General features: G+C 37.9%; 1 long non-coding RNA gene across 1 annotated transcript in view; it reads right to left on the minus strand.

Annotated features, from left to right (window-relative positions):
• Window positions 1–15,093: 15,093 nt before the first annotated feature.
• The window catches only part of LOC311602978, a 32,208-nt gene continuing 26,346 nt past the window's right edge, over window positions 15,094–20,955 (minus strand). The window contains exons 4-6 of the long non-coding RNA XR_014780908.1: window positions 19,960–20,099; window positions 16,762–16,836; window positions 15,094–15,251 (exon numbers count right to left, since the gene is read on the minus strand). This is a non-coding gene — a long non-coding RNA (uncharacterized lncRNA). The remainder of the gene's footprint in view (window positions 15,252–16,761; window positions 16,837–19,959; window positions 20,100–20,955) is intronic.

Genomic DNA, 20,955 nt, shown 5'->3' on the forward strand with positions numbered 1-20,955 from the left:
AATTGATCACATTTCCCTTAGATTTTCAAATTTTGTGGCGTGTATGCCTTCAAAATAGGATCTTATGATTCTTTGTATTTCTTCAGTGTCTGTTGTTATATCTCTTTTTATTTCTGATTTTGTTGTTTTGTATAGTGTTTTTCTGCCTTTTAGTTAGTTTGGCTAATGGTTTGTCTATCTTATTGATTTTTCCAAAGAACCAGCTCTTGGTTTTGTTGATTCTTTGGACTGTTTTCTTTGTTTCTAATTTATTTATTTCATCCCTGAGTTTGATTATGTCCAGATGTCTACTCCTCTTGAGTGTTTCTGTTTCTTTTTTTCCTAGGGCTTCCAGTTGTGTCATTAAGTTGCTATGTGGGATGCTTCCAATTTCTTTTTAAAGGCACTTAGTGGTATGAATTTTCGTCTTAGCATTGCTTTCAATGTATCCCACAAATTTGGGTATGTTGTTCCTTCATTTTCATTGAATTTCAGGAAGTCCTTATTTTCTTTCTTTTATTTCTTCTCTGATCCAGGTGTCATTAAGTAGAGACTTTTAGTTTCCATGTTTGTGTAGGCTTTTTGTTATTTCTGCTGTTGTTGAGGTGCAGCTTAAGACCATGGTGATCTGATAAGATACAAAGTATTATTTCAATCCTCTTGTATCTGTTGAGGCAGGCTTGCTTCTTACCTACTATATGATCAATTTTGGAGAAGGTTCCATGGGTTGCAGAGAAGAAGGTATATTCCTTTTTGTTTGGGTGAAAAGTTCTGTAGATATCTTTTAGATCCATTTGATTCATGGCATTGGTTAATGATGTTATTTCTCAGCTTAGTTTTTGTTTCAATGACCTATCCTTCAGTGAGAATGGGGTGTTGAAGTCTCCCACTATTATTGTCTGGGGATCAATGTGTGGTTTAAGCTTCATTAACAGACCTTTTACAAATGTGGGTGCCCTTGTATTGAGGGCACAGATGTTCAGAATTGTGATGTCATCTTTGGAAGAATTTAAAAAATATATTTAGGAGGCAGTTTAATAATTTTATGGTTCCTAGGAGCACATCAAACATTTTTGCTCTTTTTAAAGGTTTATCGTTTTTACGTATACATTTATATTTTACACATATATACAATAGATTACCTGTAGCAAGAAGAACTATGACACAATCAGAAATTATATAAATGTTACATTCTTAGTATTTTGCCTATTTGTATTTGACAGCCTTGAATAAAACATCTTTTCTATCTTGGTGTGTCTAAATTTCTGAATGTAAAACAATCTCCATCACATCTTGTCCTTATGAAGTTAAAACACCTATCTAGACCTAAAAACATCTTAACCCCTAAACAACTAAGCTTCATTGTAAAATTAAGCTACCTGGTCTTCAATTCCATTAGACACTTGAGAAGGAATAAACTTGATTACTTGAGTATGTTGGGAGTGCAGGTTAGTAGTTTCCAAATGAGAAGAAGACAGAGACAGTTTGCTACCTTAATAGTCACCGAAAACTCTCTATAGTGTTGGAGCATCCTCTTCAGCCCAATATATCTGACAGATATATTTGTGAGGCAGGAACTATTGAGGACTTGCTTACCCTGTGCTTGCCAGAATTTGGCAACCAATTCTGCCTGCATCCAAGCTTGCCCTTTTATGCAGAATTCAGTCTGTGTTAGAAAAGAGGACATTTTGCCAGTGGCTTATTTGCCACATTTGAAGCCATCTCCATGAATTGGTTCTTTGATGCTCATCATCCTCTTTGAGGTAGGCTGGGTGCTGCAAGGAGCTAACCTGTCTTATTGTCAGCAAATTTGTAAATAATAAAAACATTTTAAAATGCCAGATTCTGCATGTCTCTGAGGTTTTTGGAGAACTTATCTAACTATTCTACCTTATCTTTCTATAGAATCATATCTATCTGCTGCATCTAAGATGTACAATCTTGTGATAAAAGTAGACTAGTAATTGATATGAACATAATTTGATCAATTAACAATTAACTTGTACAACTTATTTATCCAAAACAGCTTGCAGTAGTACTTTCAAAGCATTAGGAGTAAACCTTGCATTATACTTGAGTTATGTGGGTACAATACCTCATATTAGTTGGAGGGATCTTTAAGTTAATATTATCTGGAGTCCCTAACTGATTATTCCATTTTAGGGATGAATTTTCTAAATGAAAATTTAATAATTTTACCCTGACATTTCTAATTATTCATAACCCAGTACAATGGCCTGGGTTTATCAAAAGTGAAATCATTGCATGTGATCCTGGCTTGTTTTCCCAGAGAACTCATAATATAGACAATTACCCATTTCTCATTTGTGCATACACAGTAGGTGCCGAATCTCTTATAGAATATACCCTCAGCTTGCTGCCCAGCACTTCCCCTTCCAGTTGTACAAATCCAAGGCCTTTTGACATAATGCTGTTTCTCCTCCTACTCCAAAGGCTTTGCTGCTATTTCATGCCTTGTTCATTACCCTCATCCGAATGCCTACAAGATGGAGTCTGGTCTACAGTTACACACACAGTAGATTCTGTCATATGTTGTTAGTTTCACTGTTTTGTGTGTGTCCACTTCATTTCTGAAAAATAGACTATGAGATTCTGGACCAAAGCTACATGGTCAAATCTACTTTCTCATTATTTCTAGAATGCACACTCTACTCAACAAATAGCCACAGTCTGAAAGCCCATTTATGTTTCCTGTCTGCAATGGTATTATCATGCCTTTCAGGGACAGTAAAATACTCATGAAGTATTACAAAGGAGATGTGATATGAAAAGAGAGCTAGGAATTAAAGACTAGGCACTGTCCAATGTGTAAGACCATTGCAGGCTTGAAATGGTGTATTTTATAGAAAGAATGATTTTAAGGGAAACTACAAGATTACACTCAAAAGTGAAAATACTAACAAGCAGAAATGGTTTGTAAACGTATTCTTAAAAGGTCTATGACCTTATTTTTTTCAACATCTTTTTTTCAAAGCTGAAAAGGTTTTGTGTTACAAAAATTATCTTAAAAAACATTTTGTGAAAATGTTTGGCTAAAGAAGTGTTTACTGAAAAAAAAAACCACACAGATTCTGCTAAATTAGCTATGATTTTAATTATCCATCACCTACCCTAGCCTCCCCCAAATGGCTCATTGTCACCCTAGAAAGTAGCAATTCTTTTCCTTTGTTATGAATATCCTCAGCTGCCTTTGGATTAAACAAGGGGTCAGTGCCACTAGAGAATATAGAGTCAATTGCAAATTCTCAGCCTCAGAGTCTAATTAGAGGTAGTGTATGAAATGCCTTCCTTAATTACTTCAGAGTCATTGGGGTATTTCATTAGTCTCAGTTTTTATCTTGTAACTTCATTCATAAAATATGTTCCTTATCAATTAGCTCCACTGGGAACTGATCAGGGGCCCTGTGCATCCTGCTCTCTGTGTGATCTCTCAGCCCTGAAGAAGAAGGTCAGAATCATTCTGAATAAGAGTACTTTCAACTCTCATCCACACTAAGGAGGCCACAGTGGGGGAGCTAGTACTTTTGCTTATAAAATAAAATGCAATTTCAAAATTTTGATGAAAAATTCGGTAAAAATTAGTATCTTCAAAGAAGTGAAGTAATGATTGTTATTTATACATAAATTGATCATAAATTCAGTTTATATGTCTATCGAAATTATCCTCTCCTGAAATGATTTTAAAAGATAAATTAATATGACACTCCAATCTGAAGAGAGATACAACATTCATGCGGCAGAGAGTGAGAGAGAGAGAGAAATTACCTCACCAAAGAAGAAAATTAAATCTAGGAGTCAACATAACTGAAGAAAATCAAGGCAAAGAGACTAAATCACACAGATGGGTAGACATCAGCGATGTCACCTGTCTGAGCGTCACCACCACAGGCTTGCAAGCACACATTGAAATTAGTTACACAACTATATCCTCTAGTTATCTTTCTCTCATTCAAATTCCACATTCTTGGTGATTAATCTTCAATTTAATGCCATGGAATCACCCAGTAGATGCAGCACTGAGCATGACTGTGGTGGGGAGAGAGGGGTTCTAGAAAGATAACTAAAGAGGGAAGACCTACCATGAAGGCAGGTGGCACCATCCCACTGGCTGGGGTCTTGAATGGATTATAAAGTCAAACAGAAGAAAACTGTATGAACACAAGCAAGCTCTCTAGCACCGCCCGCCTTCTTTTGGATGTAGATATAATTTGAGCCATGATGAACCATATCCCTTCTTACACGATAAGCCAAAACTAATATTTTTAAGTTATTTCTTTCAGGTGTTTTCTCACATCAATGAAAAAGGTAATTAATACAATATCCCCCTCGAGGGGGAGGCCTGGTGGCACTCAGAGGAAGGACAGCAGGTTACCAAGAAGAGACTTGATACCCTATGAGCATATACAGGGGGAGGTAATCCCCCTCAGAAACAGTCATAGGGGAGGAGAGTAAGGGGGAAATTTAAAGGGAGGGAAGAATGGGAGGATACAAGAGGTGGGATAACCATTGAGATGTAACAAGAATAAATTAATTAAAAAAAACTACAATACCCATAAAGCAACCTTTGATCACAATACATTTTTAAGGTTTCTACATGCCAACAAAGATATATTTCTCAGTCTTATATCCATCTGCTCACTTCCTAGAGTAATTTTAGTTATTTCATACCCTTAACTATAACAGTTTTATTCTTATTCTTTCTCTAGCTTTTGTTTTGGGACAGATCTCACTATGTAGCTTAGGCTATCCTTGAGCCTATAATCTTTGTCACAGCTGCCTAAATGTTAGAAATGTAGCATATACCACCGCACTTTGTTCTTTCTGGTCACTATGGTGAAATACCTAGGTCAGATGACTTTACAAGAAAATATAGTTACTTATCTCATAGTCTAGAGGTTCAAGGGCATGCATAGCACTCCCATTGCCACAGCTCAATTATAGTTTAGTCCCTAATATATGACATCACAAATTCAGGAGCATGTGTCATCACCCTGATAGGAAACCAGTGTGGTGGGAGCAGCTAAGAACTTTGCATTAGGCCTTATCACTTAGATATCATATCACACCAACAGAGGTGACCATGAACTTCTGGGAGATGCATCACCTCTGCATCACAGCATGTATCAACTCAAAAGAGGCGTCCCACTGGTGAAAACTATTTAAAAAGCTAAACTCAGTGTCAATGGACAAGAAGTTTGCCTCTGCTGTTTTAATGGAAGGAACTGCAGTTACGTGAGATGGGATCTGGAGAGAAACACACTATCAGGGTCAACCATGCCTTTGACTCATTGTGTCCTACGCTCAGCTCCAGAAGCCCCAAACGCTTCAGGAGCATTATGAGAAGTTCCCAACCCTTTGTTCTGAAAATGTGATTACTTTGGCTCGGCACCAAATGTGCAGAATCTTTACATCTCGGAGCCAGGTCTCCAAATGTGAAAATCTGACTGTACTATCATGACTCTCACATTCATTCTCTGATTTTTGCAGAGCTCCTACGTCCAATCAGGTTTCTTTTTTTATAGGTAAATCCAATTTCTCAATTATGAGCATCTCTACTATTTCCACTATGCTTATATTTACAAAACTAGGCAGTTGAGTGTTTTCCAATTGGCTACCACTTGATCATCGCCAACAAATGAGTTAACTCTTGCTTCCTCAGTACAATCTAAATGTTCTTCCTGGAGGAATTAAGTCCTTGGTTGGTCACTGACCCCTCACCCTGACTGCAGATGAAGTTCTTGAGTGTTCTGCAGTTGACCACTAGCCTTAAGGAGGGCAGCAAAGCAGGATAGGGATGCTTAATGGAGCTTCTTTTGTCTCCTAGAGATATGACTGGGAGTTCATAGTGATAAGCTAGTGGCATCACATTTTTGTTACATCATTTCTTTGACAGAACAGATGTACTCCACCTTTGACTTGTATGACACATGTTATTTACAGAAATCCTGCAGCCAGAAAGAAAAGTGGGATTGAACTAACAGAGAAATAAGAAAACACTGTTTCCCGATACAGTATTTTTGCAGTTGTTCAAATGTAGAACCATCCACAAAAGTCAGGAAACATTTGAATGTGCTGATGGAGAGTGGAAATTATCTATCAAATAAGTTGGCAGAATACATTTCAATCTATTGTCATTACCTTGAAAGAAATGGTACAATTTCAGTTGACAATTTATAGAAGGAGCAATGAGATGCAAGTCCCATTGAAGGTGTGATTTTTCTTTATCTGAAGACACTGGGGAGACAGCAGAGGAACCCCAAGTGTGGGCCTCCCTCTGCCTGAGCCAATTATGGAAAACACAGACATAACCTAATGTCTAAGTACTATGTACATGATATATTGTTATTTTGTTCAAGGGCCCCGAGGCAGAAGAAAAATCAAAATAATTTTTACAATAGCACCTGTTTGAAAATAAGCAATTTATTCCACCCTTATAAAATATTTATGGATTTCAAATGGATGTCCTTGAATAAGGCCATTTCGTTTCTTTTTCCACTGAGAATAGGTTAGTTAGAGAAAACTCTAGGTCTATTTCCTGTTAATTTAATACTGATCCAAACCTTTTGTGGAAAAGCAGCCACCCAATAACTTTATTTACTAAACTTTATTCTTAATGATTCTGCCTTAGTGCTTGTACCAGCAACAGCCCACGGATCGTTTCACCTATTGAATAGAAAGGCACTACTTCTATGCAATGAAATAATTTGATTTCCATCGAGAAAATGTATTTCAAAAAACCCAAGAGATTGAAGAAAACTATTACTTTTTATTACCCATATCATAATGTTCATCTTAATTACTGCTAAAGCAGGTTCACAGATGTAGTCTAATTGAATGTATAACTTTTTAATTGAAATGGGGAAAAGTATGAGATGTGAGTTCTAACAATAGGGTGAGACTCAAGTTAGATCCTTCCCTTCCAACAAGCTTTACTGAGAGAATGGAGGCACTTAGAAATACCCTGCTTATCAGATCGTAACCATGCACCAGCGAAATATTTCAAAATTTGGAGAAATATACAATCAGGTTTAGAGTCTAGTCCAAGTGCAAGGGTATTGAATAATGGGGTGAAAACTTTGACTTTGAAATTTTGATCCTTATCCCCCAATAAAAAGCTTTCATGTCTTAAATGAGGAATAATGGGTGGGCTCTCTTTTGCCTTCCTCGATTGTGAGTGAACAGTCTGTCTTCGTGAAATCCTGTGAGAGATTTCTCTGACTTTTACTGTCTTACATACCTCCACCTGAAGGCCCTCTCTGGAAAAGCAGGCTTTTAGGACACTTAAGTGATAAAGACCAATCGATACCACAGGCTCATTGAATCACTGCTGCCTGACCAGGAGAAGCAACAGAAAGAGGGAACTGCCTGCAACCCTTGTCTTTCCAGCCTGAAGAGGAATAGTTGCCCATCCAAGTCAGTTTGGAAGAAACGGGAACCAGTAGTCACCAGATATTTAGTCTTTCCCTCATAATCTAATATACTACTTATTCTTGTAAACAGCAAATAACAGCCCACCAATTTAGTAAGCCTAGACATTGGAGCCACTAAGAACCTGCCAATAGCATTTTTTTTTTGCATCCTTACCATCCTTTCCATCTATGACTGGACCATATTTTTCAGATCTGTATTCTTTTTTTCATATTGAATTATTTCACATTTCCCCCAACAGATAACCCATTACCTCAGCTTACACAAAGAACATCTGAGTGTCTCAGGAGTAAAAGCAATTAGTTGTAATAAAATATGTATGTGTTAGATTCTTGTTATCTGGGGATGGGACGAACATGCAACAGTTTTTTTTAAAGATATTTCATTTTGCCAAAACATCAATTAGTCCCACTCATCAATTCCCCTCTTCACATTCTGTATCAAGAATTTGACATGTTTCTATTTATGTACCAGAAAACAACCAGCCTCTGAGTACATAGGTGGTAATCACATGTTTAGACAGCAGTGGAAGTCTTTCACAACTATTTTTCATGTATCTATAACCACTTCAGATGTCTTTTTCGGAAACCAGCTGCAGAATCAATGTGTTCCAAATGGCATCCTTCAGTTGTCACTATGTATCAGTTCCTTCCAGGCCAGGTTCTCTGCTTACCCTGTGGCAGAAGGAGTAATATGACTTTAAGGGTGTGGGTTATAATTCAAGTATGATTGTATTAGCATGAGAGAACATAAGCTGCTTTTTCTGAATGCAAACACGGTCCCTAAACCAGGGATGTAAATTAGTATCACAAAGAAAGCCGCCAGAAGGACAGAAGCTTGGAAGTGTATGCTTCTCTGAGCAGCAGGGGACTGCTCAGGTCCTGCTGTTTTGAAAACCTTTCTCCCCCCATGCAGGCTGCCCTGCTAAGAGAAATCCATTTGAATATTTTGGCAATCACAGAGGCCCCCACATAAATTATGGATACAGAGATGCAGAAGACGGTCTAACAAATGGAACGCGGTGGAATCTGTTTTTCCACCACCATATGGTGTCGACAGAATGCCACTTTGTTTCTCAGGGAAACAGCTCATCATTAAAAAATAAATAGCATCTTTTCTGTGGGGGAAAGAACCCACAGTCATTATTTTGAAAAATAGCAAACAGGAAACTCTGTCCTTTCATTTTACAATCTCTTCCCCCTTACATTATTATTGTTGCCGCACATATAGATGTTTTCTTCCAGGAAAACGCATGACGGCTTGTACCTTGTTGATGCACGGGGAACTCAGCCTCGTGTTTTCTTGATTGCGGAGCTGAGTCCAAGCACAATGCGCACCGTGAAAAATAAGGGCCCTTCCTTATAGATCTTTTCAGTGGCGACAATCCTTGCAACCTAATGTGCAGATTTCACTTTGCTCACGCTTTTGGATACAATGCTTATATAGCATAAACCATCCTGGTTCCTGAAAAGTGGAACAATTTACCAATTGAATTAAGGCATCTTTATTATTTATGGAATAAAGTTATTACTGGAACTCATTCCAGTATTTGATAAGTTACCATGTCTTGGGCCCAGGAAAAACTTTCAGTACCTTGCACAATTAAATGTGAAGCTTGTCTGTGTTGTTCCCCCTTTCTTCCTACAAAGATCTTTCTGTCATCCTTATGCTGTTCAGATTGCTGAAAATTTGTTTGTGGTGCTGTCAGTACATAAATCATATTATTTTCAACTCTGCCTAATTCCTCAAGCATTTTTACAAACACTGTTCTATTTGATATGCAAATGTGAGTATGAAACAACAACCACAAAAAAAGAGGGTTAAATAACCACACTGTGTCACTTTGTTTGATGATGCAGACTTAAGACCTTCACCATCACTGCTCACATCTTTTCATGTCTTCAGTGGAAGACTCTGTCCATGTGCACACATTGGTTCTGGTACCTCTCAGACATGCATTCTAGGATCCAGCAGGGAAATAAGGGATGCTAAAAGCCAGTTTTCTCACAGCAAATAAAAAACTCATATTGATAAAGGACATACCATTTTTCAAAGGTATCTCTGTAAAAATTTGAGGCCAGAATTATCTGCTCCCATCTGCTGAACGCTAAAGTTGAATCTGGTGTCAGAAAAGCAGTTGTGTTATAAGCAGTTTTTTTATCATGTTATGTTAGTATAGTGACAACATGAAACAAGTAATAAACACTTTCAGGAGCTATTGTTCTTTCTGTTGGACTAAATGATGAAGCCTCACTGGCATCAGGTAAGTCAGGAGAACATAAAATCTTCTGGACCAAAAGTCAAGACCAGCAGAGAGTGTAGCCCATATTCTCCCCAAGCTGTCTGTCAGTACCTAGTTCTCTTCTTAATGCTAATGTTGAGTCTTTGTCAATTGAAAGAGTCATCACAGCCACAGCTGATAGAATTCATTTCTGCTTGTCCTTAAGAAAACTTACTGAAAAATGTAAGTGATCTCAGGGTACATATGTTACTTTATTTCTTTTGTTCAACACTATAAGCTTTGTCTTCTGGAATTGCCTGAATCCATGTTTGGATTGAAATTTTTTCCAAAGGGAGAAGTAGAAAAATATTTCCTTTCTGCATAGTTTCAAGACACATGCTTTGTTCCTGCTTACTTGAAACGCTGTCCTCAAAAAGTACTAACAACTGGCAGATGATTCTGCAGTGTTGTCGACAGCTTGTCAATAGTGGATGTTGATAGCTGTGCGCATCAAGTAGAACAAGCCAAAACTGCAGAACATGAACAAGCATGAAAACAAAGATTGAAAACACGAAAACCAGTATTAAATCTATTATACTATTTGGCATCAATTTTAAGGTTGTTCATTTCCAATGCTGTGACTGGGGTTGGTGCCCATTGTATGTAAGATAACACAACCAGTCGACAAAGGAATCAATGGAACATACCACAAGCTGCTGAACCTGAGAGAATATAAATAAAGAATTGCGGTGTTGTTGTTATTATTATTAACTGAAAACCAGTCACCCATTATTGTGTCCTCATTGTCTTTAAGGGTGAGTTTCTGACCTTAAAGAGATGAGTTGCTCCAGAAATAATACAGTGACTGTTTAAGATACTCTTTTATGAAGAGAACAAATAATTGAGATTATACTTAACTCCAATTTCTTTAAAATAAAGTAATAACATTTAGATCCTCCTTCATGGTGTGCACATTTCAAGTACTCAATACCTGCACTGTCTAGTGGCTACTTTTTGCCAGAGATGTATAATGTATAATGACATAATTGTCCTTATGCAACTTTTATTTTTTTCACCAACAATGTTTATGAATGGATGTCTCCCAAGAAGAATAACCATAGAGATCAAAGCTTTAGTATAAAATCCCTAGGTCTGAAGATCAGGTGCTCCTAGTTGCCTGTCCAGTGAAAGAGAGGTCCCAATATCAATCACTATATTGAGTTTCTGTAAAGATACTATTGAAGAAACAAACCTACAGTATTGGCTATCTTCCAAGTATTCTCCAAGAGTTTTAATTACATTAATAGTCACAGCCAATACATCATCTCCATAAATTTAGTTCTAGGGAACAACTGTCAGATCAGTCTTCCTTGGTGTTATGTTAAAGAATGATTTTTGTTTTCCTTTTTGAGTTGCTAACAACAACTATAAATGTTTATTGATTTTTAAGTATTATCTAGGTACATATGTATCACCATTCAGGTTCTGCTTTTGCTAAATATTTTCCAGTGAGTCAAATACTGAAATCATTATTTTACCACATTTGCCTTGATTTCCCTAATAGGCAGTGTTGTGACAACAGTAGTTCTTTTGAAAATAAAGTTCATGCTGCACGGCTGGCTCTTAGGATACTTACTTGTGTATGGTAGGTAAGTAAACACCTAATAGCTATTTTTATCAAACTTCCAGATAGTTTGATAAGCACTATATAGCCATTATCACATGCTAGTTCTTTTTTAAAAACCTTGTAAGTTGTATATAATCATGTGCTGGTGTCTGCCTTGGTCAGAGAAGCTTGTCTTTGTAGTTGCAGGTAGCTAAAGCAGAGATTCCCATCGCTAAAAATAAATGACTGTTGGGTGCTTAGTCCTAAACTGGATGGGACATCTGTAACACACCCACTGTGAGGCCCAGGAACTTCACAGAAGACAAGACAGAAAGAATGTAAGAGCTGGGGAGTGGGGTGCACTGTTGTGGAATTCAGTCCTCTAGATCTAACATGACCCTTGTACTCATGAATCCATGTAGCTGTGGTTCCCTGCACAAGCCAAGGTCTTTTACACCTGAGCCACTATAAGGGAGATGCACACATTGCTCTATTACGTATCTACGCAGCTATTGGCAGTTAAAGGCTACTGGGAATGGAGGAATAATTAGTTTTCCAAGGGTACAACCAGGGATTACGTGCCCATAATCCAGTAGAAAACCCTGCAACTATGCATGTGTAAATGATCCTAATGAAGCTCAGAGGAATAGAAAACAAAACTTTTAGGAGTTTTGTAATTAAATACATAAGAGTAGAAGGAAATGTGTTAGAAAGAAGAATTCCAAAGGAAGAAGGAAAAGTTAGAGAGGAAAATGAGCAGAATATGATCACAATCCATTTTATCCATATATGAAAGTGTGGGTAAATTTTCAAAAATTATTATTAGTAGTATTAGTAGTAGTATTGTTATTCTTGTTCTGGTTGTTTTTCAAGACAGGGTTTCTCTGTGTAGCCCTGGCTGTCCTGGACTTGCTTTGGAGACCAGGCTGGCCTCAAACTCACAGTGATCCACGTGCTCTGTCTCCTCAGAGTGCTGAGATTACAAGTGTGTGATACCGCACCTGGCTAAGCAAAACTCTTTTCTAAAGGGAGAAATACAAGAAGAGATATATGACCCTTGGTTACATTTAACACAGGGGAAAATGAGACCTGAAGAGGATAAGGAGAAAAGAGGTGGATCCAGGCTTTGTACACAGAATAGATCACTCTGTTCTGTTCTGTGATCTGGAGCAATGGATGCCTGTTGCAGGCCTAACCTGTGGGGATAATGCGTACAAAGCAATTAGCAGCTGTGTTTTCAGTGGCGGTATTATGGCTATGCTTGGGCTCAGGAAGTAATGTTTTTCAGCTCGGTGGTAGTTTTAGAATCTAGAAGTGAGTGCATGGTTGTAGTGTGTTGTTAGAGTGGAGCATGCATCTGAGGCTTTAACATTACAGAGCACTTTAGAGCCATCTAATATGCATCTTTTATGTTCAAAGTGCTCTCCTTCCCCTCAGATTTCTTTGTGCTTAAAAATAATAATTACAACCACCCTGTTCAAACAAACTGCTAAGCAAGGAAGATGTAAGTGAGAGACAGTGGGTACTATAGTTCCTTGGAACCGTAAGCTGTCTTTTGTGCCTGTATCCACAAGGCAGGCAAAGAAGATGACTGCAGGGGGAGCTGTCCCCAGACATGGTGCTGAAGCAAGCATTCTGAACTTGCAGAACTACACCCAGAGAGGGGTGTGCAAACTACCTACCGATCCGACATGGAATAACATCAAAAGAAATGCATGGCAGACCACAATTTTCCAGTGTGTTGTTGCAGCCTGAAGCAGCCTGCTAATATTAGCATAAAGCAGCATAAGTCATTTTGGAAGGCGCAGTGGGGTAGGCAGCATTTTGTATTGTTCCTTTTCAGAAATGTGTTCAACTGCAACTCTGGATACTTAAGCTGACTATTTCTGCTCTAAATGACATCTGACCTGTGAAAAGGAAAGCTCTTTAGGAACCAAGTTCAAATCAAAGAAGCCTTCTTTTGGACCACTGAGGAAAAATAAAAGTCAGTGATAAGAGAACATTGGGAAATTTGGGTTGAAGCTAACATGTCTTTACAATAAAAAATGGTCTTTTACAAAATAAGTAACAGTTTTCCTCCTTGTTTAAAAAAACCTGCATAAATCAAGTTTCTGAGTTTTTATAAACAGTATTAAAATTAGTTTTTTTTAAAGCAGCTTGCATTTCTAAACAATTCTGATGGTACTGAAAAGGCATACAAGAGTTCCTAATATATAAGTTCAATACTGTGATTTTTTAAAAAATGTTATTTGCTAGAACAATAAACCTGGATGAATTGTAACAAAGGTTATTTTTCCCACAGGAATTCCAAATTTCAATTTCCAAATTTGTGGAGGATACATGTTATCATAGGAATTCCTATGGAAAGTGAAACAAAAGCTCCAGGCTTCGAGACATAGATACCTACAGGGCATCAAAGGCCCATACAGTCTAAAGACTGTTCTAAAACAGGTAGGCTCTCTAGATCTTGGGAATACATGTACAAATTGGATAAGAAATGTCTCTGATACTCCATTCATTCCCTATGCAGTTAAGATGTTCTATGCTGGATAAACATAATCCAAGGTTTGGGTAGTTTATATATATATAGATAGATAGATATTAGAAAATATTATAAAAACTGGAGGGCTTACAAATTTTTCAAAAGAAATATTGTTAGCAAATTAATAGAGTCTGAAAATTATGAAGTGGTTGAGAGATGCCTAAACAAAGAAGAAATTATAGCACTTTTATACATTAATTAACGGGAATTATATTTTAAGTTTTTTATAATGTTAAATTTCTATCTCAAGTACAGCAGACCATTGATCATACATCTGCCTCCCCTAAAACTGCACAATCTGGATGAGTTAGGTTTAATTTTGCTTTTTTACAGGAGCTTGTATGTTTGTTTGTTTGTTTAATCACCTAACATTGTATACAGTTGATCTCCCTGGGTCTTTGTGAGTTTTCCCTAACCAGGATCCTGGCTTGCTTAGTCAGTTGAATGTTTCCAGGAGGCAATACTGTTGATTTCCCTCAACCTGTCAATCTCTTTGTTATTAATTAAATACTGTTCACAATCTGGAGAAGAGGTTCTATTCCAGTTTAGCTGTTGCTTCTGCTTTTCCATATGGGCAATCACGATGATTTATCATTAACAACCTCTTAAATGCCTTCACGGAAGGAGTTAGGCATTTTGTATCAAGGGTGCCTGGAATCTGATTGAGTTTATATACTCCAATATCTACCATTTGGAATCCAAAGAAGGAACTAAAAGTCTTTAGGGTAGCAAATGTTCTAAGTTAACTGTGAGCACCTGCAGAGAGAAGAGAATAGGTGTACACAGAGGATAATACTCCCTTCACTCCCCAAGCACAAATTCCCATTGAGCGGTATGCCTCAGTGGTGTAAGGCAAAGCCTACCTAGGGACAGGGGACATATCAAATACATGAACATGAACATCACTTTCAGAAGTGCATTGAGATCCTTAATGAAAGCTATTTTATTTTTTCTTTCTTCCCATCACAATCTAAATTATTGAGGGTAGGAATTCAAATGAATATATCGTATCAAAATAGTTATTAAGAAGTGAATGTTTGTAATTTCCAGATGTTTACTGGCAGAGGGGAAACAAAAAGATAAATTACTTGCTTGCCTTATCCAGGAGTTGTTGTTTTCTTCCAGCCTGCAATGCTCCCTCACTGTCCAGGGGTTCTAACAGCCAGCCAGTGCATTAATTTGGGAACCAAAAGTAAAGTAGTGAAACATTTCTCAAGGAGCTTTCACTATTATTTTTAAGAGAATTGGAATGCATGAAGTACACTTCATATTGTCTCTTCCCAGCATTAAAAAATCCCATACTCAGAATTCTGTGCATCACTCTCCGCAGTATGCCAGAGCACTTTTCAAATCCCAGCTCAGGGAACTCCTGGGCTTTCTTGGCCAATGGAAAAGTTTCCAAGGTTCCCAACATGGTTCCTTCACCATGTTTTTCAGGTTTTCAGAGTGAGGCCCTAGACATGACAAACAGCAACAGTCGTGAAGTGAGTGTCTTTCAGCCTGCTTTCCAATGGACAAAATAATCCTCTGAACTGTGTACTTCCATTTTAATCAGCCAGCCAATCAACTCTGAAATGAGAGCTTGCTTAATTATGCTCTCAGCCCAGCGCTTAACTCTGCCAGGAAGTACTGAAAGAGCACAGTGCAGTTCTGCCCTCTAGGAAACTTGACTTGGACACACCTAAGACAATTAGAGAACCAAACAGGATGAGATGCAATTAAGAGAGAAAATGTTAAGTGGAAAGAGTGTAAGTGCTTTAAAGGGCTCACGGGTGTGGTTCCATCAAAGAGAGCTTTCTGAAGGAGGCTTGTCTTTCTCTCTGCCCTGTCAACTTTCTCAGCTCTTCCTTAACATATTGCCAATGCCCAGAGATGAGAGAAACGAGAACGGTTTTGGCTCCCAATGTGGCCCAGGGGATGCGGATAATATCTCAGCTCCTACCTGTTTCTAACTTCATTGCTTTTAAAGATAAAATAATGTTTTCAGTTTTCAGGTTTTGTGTACTTTTGAAACAGAGTCTTACTCTGCAGCCTATGCTGGCCTCAGATTTGTGGTAACGTTCCTACCTTCATCTCTCATAGGCTAGCACCACAGGTATACACAGGCCTGGTCACTTCCTGGTCTTTTCCCACTTACTGTGCAGTTCTACTGCAGCTGATGCTCTTGTGTCAACGTGAAATCTTCCACTGGCCAACTGCAAACTGCTCCCAAATTATCTTATGTCATTCCTCAGGAGATCCCTCTGTCAACCCTTTCTCTTGCCAATTGTTCCATTCTCATAGGTTTCCAGAGTTGACTTTAATGTGACTACCGTGCTGTTGCTCTCTTAACAAGATAAAGGCCCATAGGGGCCTTTAGCAATTAGAGAAGTTTAAAAATAAGGATTTTTTAGGTTTCCTTAGGATGGTCTCACAGAGTGATATAACAAAGTTTGCCAGTAGTATGAAGCAAGGCACTATGTGATCAGGCTCATCTCCTCACAAGATGATACATTGTGTGTGTGCATGTGCGTGTGCGTGTGCGTGCGTGTGTGCGTGTGTGTATGTGTGTGTGTGTGTGTGTATGACTAGACATATACGTGAGTGTCAGAGTAGGACATTAGGTGGTCTAGTATATCACTGGCCACCTTACTCCCTTAACACAAGGTCTCCTGCAAACAATGGATCTAGAATGGTGGCCAACAAGCCCAGAAATCCTTCCATCTCCACCATTTCCCCCTTAGATGCAAGTGCAATGTAGTAAGAACTTCAGCGTGGCTCCTACATGGGTTCTGGTGGCTTGAATTCATGAATATGTGAGTACTCTTACCTGGTGACTCATCTCCCCAACCCAAAATGGCATACTCATCTTGATAAATGTAGAAAATCTAGTGTTTGATTCCAGATACGTTTTTGAAAAAAAAAAATTAGTTAATCTTCTTAAAGACTTCTTTGTCTACTTTCAGATGACTTCTTCTTGCCTACCTTTTCATGCTATTACCCATCAGCCAATGGCCTTCAGCCCATCCTTCTTATTACACAGGCCCTGGACACCAGATCCTTGTGAAACAGAACGGGCACAAGGGGAAAATGGAATGAATCATTACTTCAACCTGACACATCCCTCTGTCTTTCTTTTTTACTAAGTAATATGTCAAACTAATTCAATTCATTGTGTCCATTTTTCTATAGCAGGCGAGAAGCAAATGAAGGTGCTCTATATAATCAGGAAGGCAATTCAGACACAGAGTCCAACATAGACCATTCCAGGACTATAATATGCCCAGAGATTTTTTAATGTAATGCAAAAGTTAATGATTCATATATCACTTGTTATCCTCACCTGTCAACATTTCTGACAGTCCATTATAATATTTAGTATTTTTTCATACTTTATCTTGTAAAAAGAATTTTATCCCTCTCTCATTGTATTCCTCAACATGAAAAGAAGGTCAGAGCAGAGTTTTAAATTTCAGACAGGGAGACTGATAACCTCGGTTTCTGGTGGCAATAAAATTCCTTCCCTCCTAGAAAGGACTGATACTTTTTCAGCCATTGCCAGCCAGTAATCAGTCGAACCAACTCTAAATCCATCCTAGTTGATCAATGACAGCTTTGCATCATTAACTATGCTTCTGACTGCCAGCCAATCAGTGACAGCCCAATATTTCTGAAAATCAGCCAATGAGCAGCAATGATTTTTAAGTAACCATACTCTCATTGCTAAAGGTCAACCAATATCTAAACACTCTTGCTTTTGATATTTTGTCAATTTCTGAACTCTATAATTGCTGACCCTATATATGATGAGTTTTCAGTTTTGCTTACAGTGGCCACAGGCATAGGTCTCCCTTGAAATAGAGCTAATGTTTTGTTTTATTCATAGATAGCCTAGTCTGTCTAGCCTAGCTTTATAGCTAGTTGATATATTTAAAGATCTGAATTCATTTTGCTTATTTATATTTTCACATATTTAAAATAGAATGCTCAGTGGTTAAATGATACAAAACATGACCTATAGCCCAAGCTGCAATGTCAGAAGTTGGTTTTTAATTAAATTAGCTAATAAAACTGCTTTGATATATCAGTTTGTTCAAAGGAAGCATTTGCCTCAGTCATCCACATTTCTTTTTCCCTGTTCTAATGAGGACTTGTATCTGAGTGTCAAGTAAATTATCCCATAATAAGTATGGATATTACACAGAAGTCACAACGATGGAACATGATGTGCAAATCAGGCCCCCTCAACAGTAGCACTCATCTTAGAATTCTCAAAATACTCAGACAACATATTCTTGAAAGAGGTTCCCAATGCCTATTCCCACTTTCTCTGACCAAAGGTAAGAATCAAAAGTGATTTATTTTATTTAAATATAATTAAGGTGCTGGAAATCATGAATGTTTTCCTTTTTGAATAGGAAGTATTTTTCCAAACTCAAAGGGCTTCTTCCTCCAGTGACACTAAAGACACCAAGCCCAATTTCCTTAAGAGATACAAGTTGCATTTGCAGAAAGATTTCCAGTATAAATCCAATATACAGATAATGTATAACTTTAGATGATGCTGATTTTCTCTTAACATCACTTTTAAATGTTCATATACATTATCTCTGCCTAAGCGTATGATTATAAAAACATAATTAAGATGATAAATAATGCAGAGACTATTGTAATATGAAAGATATATCTTTAAGACATGTTTAAATTTATACTGAAGTCTTTACATACAAGACTTGAGTTGCTGATACACTTTCCTTATTCTTGAGAGATACTGTGACTGCTGAAGATCCTTCAAGCAAGAGAGCTGGTCTTCTTCCTCCATGAACTACTGACAACACCCTCCCCAGTCTCCCAGATTCCTAAGCTCCTGCCAACATATTGTCACCAAAATATGCTATTCTTTTACCCTTTCAGCTATACCTACCAAAACCTGTTCCTCCTCTCCAGACCACATGAAATGGAAAGTAACAGGCTATATTTCATGAGATCTATATTCTTTCTCTAAAATCTCTCATGTCTAAAGTCAATGTCTTCATTTATATATTTGTTAAAATATTATTTTGAAATAGTAGTATATTAGGGAATATACTAGAATTTACTTGGTAATTGTTACATAGTTTGTTGTATCTTAGCTATTGGTGAACCTGTTTTATTATTCCTCATTAGTTGTCAGTCTTTGAATATAAGTAATGCATGTTTCCTATCATATGATACTCACCACATTCTGTGTGGGTGAGGAAGTTCTCCTTGTTATGAGGTTGAGGGAAGGAAAGTTCCCAGAAGTGAGCCAATTACAGTATATGAGATTCAACTAACAAACAAGAGTCTGACAAAAATCTAGTTTATTTTGTTCCAATTCCACTTGATACATTTTTAAGTGTTCCTGCTACAGTGGATGAGTCAGGAGCCCTCTAAGAAATAAAGTCATAGCAACGTATTCATAGAGTATATAAAAAAAGTTTTATAATCTCCAGTTATTGGTAATTGTCAATCTTTTTTTTAAAAGTCTATCAATTTGACTCTGGTACAACAAAAACTTTGTGTGCTTGAATATCCCTAAGGAAACCATGTACTCCTAAAATCATCATGTTTATGGATCTCTCAAAGCACAGAAGATGCCTCACAGAGACTTGTTAGCAACTAACAGGGACTAACACCACACAAGAAAGCATAAGGATACTACCATTTGTCCTTGTGGGGTGGAAGACAAACCAAATGGTAGCACTTCTTCATGGCCACTGTGGTATCAGTGACTCCACAAATATTTGGAACTGTTAGCAACACATAAACCCAAGGTGTTTTAAGAAATATAACCTAAGCTAAGGAGAGAAAAACAAATTTGAATACAATGAAACCTCAGTCCTAGATGGGATCTTATTTCTAGGCTTGCCAGTTTCCACCCTAATGAGACTTTGGTAGGATGGCTTCCTTCCTATGTAGTGTCCTCCTCTGACTGGGTCTGGGCAGGACCTCAGTCTCAGCTCCACCTGGTGTCTTGTTTCCATCCTATCTCAGCCTTTGCACAGTCCCCTGAGACTGTGAGCTGTATCCCTTTTCTTCTCCACCTGTCTCCTCTAGGAGTTCATCTGCTTTCAGCACTTCCTCTCTCACCAGGATGTAAATGACTCCCAAATCTATTCCCCCACTTTGCATGTCTATCTCTTTCCATCACGGTGTACTTACTGCTTGCTGCTGGCAGGCAATCATTACTTGGTAAATACTTGCTGCCTGACTGTAGGATGAGATGGAGGTGATCTTCTTTCAAGTAAATGCATAAAGGGCTTTTACTGGGTCAAGATGGCCTGCCCTTCCTAAATTCAAAACTAGAAAGAAAAGTATACAATTACTATAGGTAAACTCCTTGGGAAAAAGACAATATTATCTTCGTTCATTATCTCTTTATATACTGAGCACTGCCTTTGTGTTTGAGAAAGTTTCTCTTTCCCTTCATACTGGTGCCACAAACACGAGGGCAACACTAGTGTTAGCTTTTCCTTTTATTTCTCTTTTCATTCAATTGGCATGTTTTTTTAAAATCAGGTACCCATTTTACTAACACTTGAGCCAAAAGAAGCTAAGTGTCGCTTCCATGGGATTTTTGAACTTGGCACACATAGAGCTTTCTCTCTGCTGGTGTCTGCAACTGGAAAATATAAAGTGCCAGAGATGCTTCTCATCAGTGAGTCACTGACATTATTAGATGCCAGGTATAATGTAGTGAAAAAAACAGAACAAAAGCCCTTCCTGCTATTAGAGAAAGATAGAAGATGAAGAGACAAGTGAACGTATCGGATGTCAAATGGCATAAGCCAGGTAGCCATTGTCCATCACTTGTGATATACGATGTCAAAATGCTTGATTCTCAAAGGAAGCAAAGCCAAAACGATGACCATTATAACGCATGCCGCCTCCCATTCTCAATTGTATGGGTTTTGAATGTTAGAACAATAACGACAAAAGTGGTGTACCTACTGCTGATACCCCAGGCTCTACTGCATAGCTCTAAATCCACTGTCATAGAGGTGCCTCTTGTTAATTTCAATGGACCATAAAAATGAAACAAAGAGGCATGAAGATAAAAGAGAGAGATTTGTGGAGAAAGTGTGGACGGACAGGGATTGTAAGGAGTGAGGGGTGAGAAGGGTCAGTATTCATTACATTCATGTTCCAAAGTGACCG

This window comes from Acomys minous (assembly GCF_964271855.1).
Source record: "Acomys minous genome assembly, chromosome: 8".
Lineage (NCBI taxonomy): Eukaryota > Metazoa > Chordata > Mammalia > Rodentia > Muridae > Acomys > Acomys minous.